Source organism: Panicum hallii, chromosome 4 (assembly GCF_002211085.1).
Source record: "Panicum hallii strain FIL2 chromosome 4, PHallii_v3.1, whole genome shotgun sequence".
NCBI classification, from domain to species: domain Eukaryota; kingdom Viridiplantae; phylum Streptophyta; class Magnoliopsida; order Poales; family Poaceae; genus Panicum; species Panicum hallii.
In genome coordinates this window covers 25,419,406-25,431,184 of record NC_038045.1, presented here as the reverse complement: position 1 = coordinate 25,431,184, position 11,779 = coordinate 25,419,406, and positions in this window count along the sequence as shown.

Genomic DNA, 11,779 nt, shown 5'->3' with positions numbered 1-11,779 from the left:
GGAAAAGAATAGAGGAAAAAAGAAAAAGAATAGGAAAAGGAGAGAAAGAGGGAGAGAAAAACAATGGGGAGAAAAGAAAGGAAAAAGGGAAAGAAAAGACGCGCGCGCCGGCGGAATTCACGGCGGCGACCGCGCGGCGAAACTCGCGGCGGTGACCGCGGCCGGTCGGCCACGCGCGCGCGGCGCTCGCGCGCGGAACGAGGAAAAGATGGCGTGACTGCGGTTGGATTCGGTTGCTGGTTTCGGGTCTCGGAAAGGTTAGGGTTTCGGGGAGTTAAGGGTTTCGGCAAAACGAAGAATTTAGCGCGAAATTTTCAGGGTGTTACAAACCTACCCCACTTAAAATGAATCTCGTCCTCGAGATTCGGCTGGCTTCTAAACAGGTGGGGAAACTCCTTCTTCAGAGCATCTTCGAGTTCCCAAGTTGCTTCTTCCACTCCATGCCTGCTCCACTGAACTCTGCAAATCCGCACTTCGGAGTTCCTTGTCCTTCTGGTGACAGTGTCCAAAATTTTTACCGGTATTTCCTGGTATCGCAGATCCGGCTGTAGGTCTATTGCTTCTATTGGCACGTGTTCCTCCTCGGGTACTCTCAAACACCTTCTTAATTGCGAGACATGAAATACCGGGTGCACGTCCGACATCTCTTCCAGCAGTTGCAACCGATATGCTACGGCTCCGACTTTCTTTAGGACTTGGTACGGCCCGATGTATCGAGGGGCTAATTTTCCTTGCACTTGAAATCTTCGCGTCCCTCGAATAGGCGAGACCTTGAGATAAACAAACTCGCCTGGGTTAAAGCTTATTTCTCGCCTTTTCTTGTCCGCGTAGTTCCTTTGCCGGGACTGAGCTGCTTTCAGTTTCTCGCGGATCTCCGCTACTTTTTCTTCTGCCTCTTTTATAAAGTCGGGTCCTTCTAGGGCACGCTCTCCTACCTCCGACCACATTAGGGGAGTTTTGCACTTCCTACCATAGAGGGCTTCGAACGGGGACATGCCTAGGCTGGCTTGGTAACCATTGTTATACGAGAATTCCGCATACGACAGACTTTGTTCCCAATCTTTCCCATAGGTTAGGACACACGCTCTCAGCATATCTTCCAGAATCTGATTCACCCTCTCGGTTTGACCATCCGTCTGCGGGTGATAAGCCGAGCTGAAGTCCAGCTTTGTACCCATGGATCGGTGCAAGCTTTTCCAAAACCTAGAGGTGAATTGGGTCCCTCTGTCTGAGACAATCCTACTAGGCACTCCATGTAGCTTTACTATGTTTTCTATATAGAGTTTTGCCAGCTTCTCTCCACCGTAATTGGCTCGTACTGGTATGAAATGAGCCGATTTAGTGAGTCGATCCACAATTACCCATATGGAATCGTGTCCCTTCTGTGTTCGGGGTAATCCCACTACAAAGTCCATCCCTATCTCATCCCACTTCCATACCGGAATAGGCAAGGGTTGCAATAATCCTGTCGGCTTTTGATGCTCGGCCTTTATCCTTTGACAAATGTCACAATGAGCCACGAATCTTGCAATATCCGCCTTCATTCTGTTCCATCAATATTTTTGCTTTATGTCCATATACATTTTGGTGGATCCTGGGTGGATAGAGTAGGCCGAGTTATGGGCTTCGTCCATGATCAATTGCCGGAAATCTCCATTCTGGGGTACACAAATTCTATCCTCGTACCATAATGTTCCCTTATCGTCTACTCGGAAGCCCGGCGCTTTGTTTTCTCCAGTTTGCTTACGGACCTTCATTAACTCCTGATCCGAGCTTTGGGCTTCTCTAATCTTATCCTCTAATGTCGATTGGACGTTTAGCACCTGGCTGGAACCTCGAGGAACGATGTGCACATTTAATCGTGCTATTTCCTCGCATAGGTGGTCATCCTTGGGTCCATAGGTTTTTCGGCTTAAGGCATCGGCTACCACGTTCGCCTTTCCGGGGTGATACTGAATTTCCAAATTATAGTCCTTAACCAACTCCAACCATCTTCTCTGCCTTAAATTTAAATCCGGCTGGGTAAAGATATACTTCAGACTCTTGTGGTCGGTGTAAACCTCACACTTATTTCCGATCAGGTAATGTCTCCAAATCTTAAGGGCATGCACTACGGCTGCTAGTTCCAAATCATGGGTCGGATAATTCTGCTCATGAGTCCTGAGTTGGCGGAACGCATATGCAACAATCTTTCCGTCTTGCATCAGTACACACCCTAATCCTTGTCGGGATGCATCACAATAAATGACAAAGTCCCGATGAATGTCCGGTAGGGTCAGCACTGGGGCGGTTGTCAGTCTTCGCTTCAATTCTTGAAAACTTCTTTCACAGGATTCTGTCCAAGCGAACTTTTTCTCCTTCTTAAGAAGTTCCGTCATGGGTCGGGCTATCTTAGAGAATCCCTCAATAAATCTCCGATAGTATCCGGCTAATCCAAGGAAACTTCTGATTTCACTTACGTTAGTCGGTTGCTGCCAATTGGATACGGCTTCAACCTTCTCTGGGTCCACTGCCACGCCTTCCGCAGTCAGGATGTGACCGAGGAAAGCTACCTTTTCCAGCCAGAATTCACACTTGCTAAATTTGGCATATAGTTTATGTATCCTTAGTTTTTCCAGCACTACCCGCAAATGTTGCTCATGTTCCTGAACACTTTTGGAGTAGATAAGTATGTCGTCGATAAAGACTACGACAAACTTATCTAGCTCGTCCATAAATACCTTGTTCATGAGATTCATAAAATAGGCAGGGGCATTGGTTAGTCCAAAGGACATTACGGTGAACTCAAACTGCCCGTAGCGGGTGACGAAAGCTGTCTTAGGGATGTCACTTTCCTTAATCTTAAGCTGAAAATATCCTGACCTTAGATCGATCTTGGAAAAGTACTTGGCTCCTTTTAGCTGATCGAAAAGGTCATCAATGCTGGGGAGGGGGTACTTGTTCTTAATGGTAACCTCGTTCAGTGCTCGGTAGTCCACGCACAACCTCATACTCCCATCTTTCTTCTTGACAAACAGCACTGGGGCTCCCCATGGCGACGAGCTTGGTCTGATGAAGCCAATCCTCTGCAGTTCTTCTAGTTGCTTCTTTAATTCTGTCAATTCAGAGGCCGCCATCCTATAGGGTCTCTTGGCTATCGGAGAGGTTCCGGGAATAAGGTCTATGACGAATTCTATATCCCTGTCCGGCGGCATACCGGGAAGCTCTTCGGGAAATACATCTGGGTATTCGTTTACTACCGGAACTCCTTCTAAGGGCTTGGCTTCCATGCTAAATACCATTGGGTCATACTTACTATCCCGGGTACGGCAGATCACTTGTACTCCTTCGTGGTTGGTTAGGTGTACCACTTTATCAGTGCAGCCTATGAGACCATTGTGTCGGCTTAACCAATCCATCCCAAGGATCACGTCTATTCCCCCATGCTTAAGTACTACCAAATCTGCTAGAAAGTCTACCCCACTTAAATTGATCCTTACCCGTGGACAACCCAACTGACAATTAATGTCGCCTCCAGGCGTCCGGGTTAATAGGGGTGTTTTTAGTAATACTGTAGGTATTTTGTGTTTCTCCACATAGCTCGAGGATATAAACGAGTGCAATGCTCCAGAATCAAATAGTGCTGTTGCCAGGGCTGAGTTGACTAAGTACTCACCGAGCACTACGCCCTGAGCTTCTTGAGCCTCCTGCGCGTCGATGTGGTTGACGCGGGCTCGTCCAAATGATTGCTGCTTCACCTGCTGGCTGCCGTGGTTGTTGCGGACGGGCACTCGGTTGGCACCGGTCAGGGCCGGTCTGGGCCCAATCACCGTGTTGGAGAAGGCCGACGTGGCCGGCTTATTCTTGGCGTAGGGGCAATTGGCGATGAAGTGCCCCGTCTCACGGCAGTTGAAACAGGCCCTAACATTGTTGTTGTCGGAGGCGGCCAGACTTGTGTTGCTCTGCGGGGCCCTCATGGTATTCTGACTCTTGGGCTGTGCTTCAGAGGCTCGTGATCCAGTCACTTGGGACTGAGTCCTATACTGCATTGGGGCCTGGGATCTTGGTGTAGTGTAGTTGGAGTTCCTCGACTTTTGGAAGCGGTCCTGCTGGCGAGCCTTATTTTCCAAGAATTTGCGTTTATTGTCCTTTCTTTCTTCGGCCTTGGCCCTTTCTGTGAGGATGGCCTTGTTCATCAAGGTGTTGAAGTCCGGATAGATCTGGGGAGTAAGCAAGGTCCGGAGCTCTGGGCTTAACCCTTTCTTGAACATGTCTTGCTTTTTATCGTCGTCGTTCACCTCTTCCGGCGCATATCGGGACAATTCTATGAACTGGTGGGTGTATTCTTCCACCGTCATATTCCCTTGTTGTAGTGCGCGGAATTCATCCGCCTTGCGCTTCATAGTGGCCGAAGGGATGTGGTAGCGGCGGAACTCCCTTACAAATTCTCCCCAGGTGATGGTAGGGGCATCTTCGGCTGCAGCACAATAGTTTTCCCACTAGGATAATGCCGTTCCGGTGAGCTGGTGGGCTGCCAGAAGGACTTTATCCCGGTCCTGGCATTCGAATGGTTCGAGCTTCCTCTGAATTACCCGCAACCAGTCGTCAGCATCCAACGGGTTGCAGGATCCGGCGAAGGTTGGTGGCTTGGTCCTTAGAAAGGCCGTCAGCTTGTCGTTCATATTCTGCCCTCGCGGCTGCCGGTTAATGAGGGCATTCGCCAGAGTTTCCAGTATGAGGGTTTGGTTATGGATGATCTGCGCCAGGTCTCCGAGGGGTGGGGGTGGCGGTAGTTGTTCTCCTTCTTGACTTCCCCCTCGGTTCTGGCTTACTTCTTGCTCTCCTTGGGGAAGATCTTGTTCAACGGGCTGTGCTCCGACACTAGCGGCTACGGGGTTCCGGCCACGGGAGGCCCTCGCGACGTTCCGGGGGGTCACCTGTTGATTGGGTAAATCGGGGTTACGATTATGTGATGTTTAAGTTGTTTAACTCGTGTATAAGGCAGAATCTACCCTCTGCCGGTATCTACATAAATAGGCAGCACACAACACACCAGCACACGATGTCACAAGCAACAAGCACCAACTATTTTATTAAGCAGGGAGGGTACAACTTAGGGGTACGACCAAGTCTCGTGCTACTCGGCCAGGGTCTTGCAAAAGGGCACGTCTTAAACAGAAAGGCTGGGGCATCACTGGGATGGCGTCGATCATTCTACTTGCGTGGTGTGTCTTCTTCCGGGGCGGACAGGGTGAGAGGTTCTCGCTCGCCGTCTTCTGGGTTCCCATCGGTCAGGAGTTGCATTGCCGCATCCCCTTCGTCGGTGGCAGCAGAACTTCCAGGATTCTCGGGTGGGGCTCGTGTGCTCCCAAAGAGCGATCCCCACCCTATGACGGGTGTCCCGAGTAAAACATGGTCCTCCCCTATCGCCGGGACGGGTGTTCCACTTTGGGTCCAATCTTGCATACGCCGGTCTCGGGCCTGCCTGAGGCTTTCTTGGGCGACTGCTTCGCTACTGACCGCGGCTGCGGCTCTCGCCTCGGCATGGGCGGCTCGGATCTGCTGTATCCTCACCGCGAGCTCTGCCTGCTCGGCTCGGTGAGTCTGCTCCCTCAGAAGGTTGGCTTGCTCATCAAAGAGTTGGTCCAGGGCGGCTAGGTAAGTAGCCACTTGGTACAGGGGACCTTCTTCGTGGCGACGTCGTTCCAGATTCCTCATGCGTGCTTCCCAGACTAGGGTTTTGATGGCCGGCGGGAAGAACTTTGCTGGTGTAGGGGCGAGGTGTTCTTCAAAAATCCGACACAAATAACGGAGTGCTTTTCTGATGGCCAAGGGGTAGGTGTCTTGGTGTCTAAACCCTGTGGCGGTCGCTCGCCAGGGCTGGATGTCGGGGTAGCGGTTGCTCCTGGCGATGACCAGGATCACCCTGCAGCGGAGGGTACCATGGTGCTCGTACTCTCGGCTGTAGTACCTTGGGCGCTCTGTAACGCCAAGGCCTTCCAGGGTGTCGATCAAGAGGCTGGGGAATCCAGGTGCAGCTTGGCAATTGCCCTGGGTCCATCCTTCCTCAGCCATCTGAAACAGAAATAGGGTAAACAACCTGGTATAGGTGCAAACGGGAGTAGATGATATTTATTATTACAACAAGGGTGGTACAGTTTTCATGGATACGTGGTCATTAGGGTAGGGTTTTTGCTAGGGGTGCTAATCCTATCATGGGGATTCTTCCTCGGTCCTGATAGAGCGCTTCTTTATTGGAAGAAACCGATCCACCTCGTTTTCGGTCTGAGTACCCTTATCCCAATGGGTTTCCATGGGTTCTTCTTCTTCTTCCTCGATCCATCCACCTATCCCGTTGCGGTTCTCGTATTCTTGCATCTGGGCTTGGAGGACGGCTAAGGAATACTCGGCGCTTGCGGCTCTTGTCCGTTGTTCCTCCAGTTCCTGGGTTAACTTTTCAATCCCATGGATTAGCTGCTTCAGTTGTGCCGCCTGTTCGCGGTAGAGTGCATCCAAGCCAGTGAGGTAGATGGACAGGTGGGAAACCGTGTCTTCCAGGTCTTCTTCTTCTCGTCCAAGTCCCCTCATTCGGGCAATCCAAGTGCGCCCTCTTCCCTCAGCGGGTGGGAAAAATCCCATAGGAGTCCGCTGAAGGTGGTGCCTGTAGAGCACACGCAGTCGTCGCAAGGCTTTACGAGCGGCCTTTCGATAGGTGTCGGGGAAGCGGAAACCAGTGGTGGAGATGAACCAAGGGTCCACATCAGGGTAGCGGGTGCTTTTCTCCACAAAAACCATTACGTCGCACCGAAGGGTGCCTCCGGCGATGTACTCACGGTAGGCATACTCCGGTGGTTCCATAATCCTGACGCGTTCCAGGCTGAGCAATAGCAACTTGGGGAGGCCGGGCTCTGCGTGGCAGATTCCGCTAACCCATCCATTGCCAGCCATCTGGAACAAGGCAAAGACCAGTGGTGAGTGTTTGTGCAGAAAATTTCTGAATCGGGACAAGTTCTAGGGCCTGAAAAGGGGTCTCGCTCCTAGGGTCACGTCCTACGGCCAGCCTACGGCTCTGATACCATCTGAAGTGTCCCCCCCATCAGGGAAGACTTAAAAGTGTTACTTTATCAGTCCCAGGAGGCTGATAACACTTTTATTACATCAGATGGTACATCACCGTACAACTCTTCGCGGTAATGGGCAGTGAAGCGCCACTATCGCGAGGATTACAACAAAAACCCATACTACTACACTAACTACGAACAGGGGATCATCAGAGTCTTGCGCCATGCGGAGCTCCAACGGTGACCTCACCCACAGGCAAGACTGGGTGCAGGACGGGACCCTACTCGTCGTTCTCGGGGATGTAGTCGGGATCCTCCACTGTAAAGTAAGAACGGGGTGAGTACAAACGTACTCAGCAAGTCCAATCACACCGCGGGGGGGGGGGGGGGGGGGTTATAACAGAATTAAATGCACAGGATAATCCAAGGATAAAGTTACGGTTCTTTTGCGGAAACACAATTATATGCAAGGGTTCGTTTTAAAAGCACTTTTCAAAACAAGTTTTCAAGTATCAAAGAACACACGATGTTGATCCACACGGATCCAAGTTTCAAACCGCTACCGGACTCCCCGTCCGCCGTAGCGCACGGCACAACCGCCGGGTACTTTCCAAACAACTCACACCAGCTCAACCATTCCCAGAGAGAAACACTAGTTATGTGACCACACCATAGCTTGCCCAATACTGTGGGCACGGCTATTCGAATAGATTTTTAACTCTGCAGAGGTGTGCAACTTTACCCACAGGCGGGGTACCACAACACGAACACCTTAGTGCCGGTGCAGATCCCATCGAAGCCCTTACCCACCTTAGCTAGACCTGACTAGCCACCACGGGTTCTATCAAGGGGTCATTCGACCTGTCACCGAGGTTTAACCGGGGCATAAGTCACACAGAGCTTATCCCGTCTCCTTGATCACCCGTTGCTCCCAGCCCTCCTGATGGCTATCAGATTAACTAGTGGGGTTAGGCCAAGCCGTTGCCCATACAACGGTCAAGTGGCTTGCACGACAGGAAGCTAGGTGAGACGACACATCAACTCGGTCCTTAGGAGTGACAAGATGGATATCTCCCTTCCACGCTCAACCACACAGGTACGAGCACACCAACGGCAATTCACACAGGAATGCCATCCATCCCGTCGGAATCACCTTTCAAAACCATATTTTATCCCTTCACGCATTTTCTTTATAAAATCAGGTGTTCAAGGTATGGTTATCACAACAAGGGTGGCTATCCTACCACGTTTACGGCACACAAAACCATGCAATTTTATAAAACAGGCCACTGGGTCGTGTTTATAAAAACTAGGACAAAAATATGCGTCAAAGGGCGGAATTGAACTTGCCATCGTCAAATCCTTGCGGGAAGTCCTAATCGAAGCACTGTCCTTCGGGTTCAGGGTCACAGAACTGGTCCTCAGTTGCTCGGTCGCAGTCGGGAACCTCGTCGTTCACTCCGTGTCCTACGACGCAAACAAACAGACACACGATCAAGCGAAGGAACTAAAAGCTTTTATCGTTGAGCTTGAATCGGAAATAATTTAGTTACGGAGTTAGGGATGATATCTTTGGGTGGTTTCTTAATGGCATGACTAAAACTATACTAGAAAGGGTGTGGTAAAGTTTCGGGTCGATCGGAGGTCGTTTCGCACATAAAATGACGCGCTAAAGGTGGTTTTAGGGCTTAAACGGGGGTCTAGGGACTTGTTCATAATTATCTAAAGGGGGTAAGGGCTTATTTGCTAATCCTAGAAATATTAGGGGCAGTGAAAAGTGTGGGGGACCTATTTGAAAATAATTTTACATGGTGGAGGGGTTTGGTTTGAAAGGGAATAGCAACCATGGGCTTTTCTGCAAAATTTACAAAGGTGGGAGGGTTCTTAACCGAATGGGGAAAAGAGGAGGGGGCTAAGGGCAAAACTGCCCTTCTTCTTCCTCCCCTCACCACGTGAAACAGAGGAGGGATGGGGAGGGCTCGGCCGGCCCCCAAATCCGGCGGCCCTAGGGCCTAATCGGCTCGGGCGTGTGGGGGAAAAGGGAGAGGAGGAAGAGGGGGTTCCATTTTGGGGCTCACCTCGGGCGGGGGCTGCGCGAGGCGGCGGGCCGGCGTGGGGCAGGCAGCGGCGACCGTGCGGCTCGGGTGGCGGTGGTCTGGGCGCGGGAGAGGAGGTAGGCAGGGGCGGCACGGCTTGTGGGGAGCGAGGGGCTGCGGCCGGGCCTATTTATAGGTGGCCGGCGGTGGGGGAAAGGGGTGGCCGGCGGAGCGGCTCCACGGGCGGCCATTAATGGCGCCCGTGGCTTGCGGCGAGGGCGCGGTGAGGCCGGGCGTGCACGTGGGGGGGGGGGGGGGCCGGGCTGGCACTGCGCAGCACAGGGGGCGGCGCGGGCGGCAAGGCGGGGCGCGGCAGCGGCACAGCGGCGGTGGCGTGCGCGTGGAGCGCGTGCGCGCGCGGTCCGGCGGCGCGGCCGTGTACGGCGGCGTGCGCGCACAGGGGGCGGGTGGCGTGCGTGCACAGGAGGGAGGTGGCGTGCGGGTGGCCGGGCGGCGGTGGGGCTCGGGAGCAGGGGAACAGGGAGGAAGAAAGGAGAAGGGAGGAGGAGAAAGGAAAAGAATAGAGGAAAAAAGAAAAAGAATAGGAAAAGGAGAGAAAGAGGGAGAGAAAAACAATAGGGAGAAAAGAAAGGAAAAAGGGAAAGAAAAGACGCGCGCGCCGGCGGAATTCACGGCGGCGACCGCGTGGCGAAACTCGCGGCGGTGACCGCGGCCGGTCGGCCACGCGCGCGCGGCGCTCGCGCGCGGAACGAGGAAAAGATGGCGTGACTGCGGTTGGATTCGGTTGCCGGTTTCGGGTCTCGGAAAGGTTAGGGTTTCGGGGAGTTAAGGGTTTCGGCGAAACGAAGAATTTAGCGTGAAATTTTCGGGCGAAAATTTTCAGGGTGTTACACATTAGCTTTCACTTGTACGGGCCAACTGAACATATCAGCTCACAGTCTGATGCATAGCATCGGCTTTATTGCCCATCATCCCACATACTTGGGAAGTATTTCTTGAGATGTTGACCATTGACAGCCACCGGAAACTTGATGCCATCTAACTCCACAAGCATATATGCGTTCCTAAGTAACTCTATAAGGCACATGCCAATTTGGAGACCATTTGCCATACGCTGCATCCTTAGTCCCCAATGGTAACACCGCTTCCCAAATCAAATCTCCGACTTGGAATTCTTTTGGCTTGACTTTCTTGTTGTACGCGTGGGCTACCTTGGCCTTATTTTCTTTGATCTTCTCAAGTGACCAAAGTCTAAGCTCCATAAGGTCCTCAATGTTGTCATTCCTCAGAGCAACATATTCTTTAGCTGTTAGGTCATTTTGGAACTCTACGCGTCTCGATACGGCCGTAATCTCCCACGGTAATACAGCCTCCTGTCCATACACCAGGTGATAAGGTGAATTTTTTGTTGCTACGTGGCACGAAACACGGTATGCCCACAATGCCTCTGATAAGACTTCATGCCAACGCCTAGGATGCTCATCGCTCTTTCTCTTGATCAACTTGATAAGGCTCTGATTGGATGCCTCAGCTTGTCCATTTGCTTGAGCATAGTATGGGGACGATCTGATCAGCTTGATGCCCATGTCAGTAGCGAATTTTCTGAACTCCTCTGATATGAAGACCGGCCCTCCATCTGTTGTGATGGTCTGAGGAATCCCGGACCTGTGAATGACATGTTCTTTAACAAAATTGATGATGTCCTTCGACGCCACCGACTTCATAGGGATGGCCTCCACCCACTTGGTAAAATAGTCCGTGATGGCCAAAATGAACTGGTGGCCTTTGCTAGATGGAGGATTAATTTTGCCGATCATGTCCATACCCCCAACCTCTGAATGGCCAGGGTTTGATGATAGGGTTCATTACTGACGTTGGTACCATCTGTATCTTCCCAAACCTCTAACATGCCTGATATCCTTTATAATATTTGAAACAATCTTCAAGCATGGTGGGCCAGTAATACCCCGATCGCTTAATCAGCTACTTCATCTTATGAGCCGATTGGTGAGTCCCACAAGTGTCTTCGTAGACCTCGTGTAAGAGCCGATTCGATTCAATCGGCCCCAAGCATTTGAGCAACAATCCTTCTAAAGTCCTGTAGAACATATCGTCCCCTATCAGGACGTACTTCATGGCCTTGTAACATATCCTCTTAGGTGCCTCCTAAGCCGAATCCTTTAAGTAATTGAAGATATCGGCTCTCCAGTCTCCTTGTTCCAGCAGGTGTACCTGAAGATCGGCTCCGTCTGCCATAGCCTTGTATCCTGAAGCCATCTATGCAAGATCATTGGCCTCCGAATTCTGTATCCTTGGTATCCAATAGAAATTTATGTACCTAAATTGGGCAATCAGCTCCTGACATTGTACCCATAAAGGGAAAAGTGACTCGCTCTCGCACCTGTATTCTTCTATAAGCTGAGAAATCACCAACTTTGAATCCCCAAAAATTTCTACCGCTTCCGCTCTGGCCTCAAGAAGCGCTTCCATACCCTTATGTACCGCTTCATATTCTGCTAAATTGTTGGTGCAAGGGGTAGGCAACCTGATTGAAAAAGAATATGCTGCCCCCCGAGGCGACACGAGCAGGATACCTATACCACATCCATCCCCACAAACCGATTCGTCGAAGTACATGGCCCATGCGCGCACGGAGAGTGCTGCTATGTTAGTATTGATCCT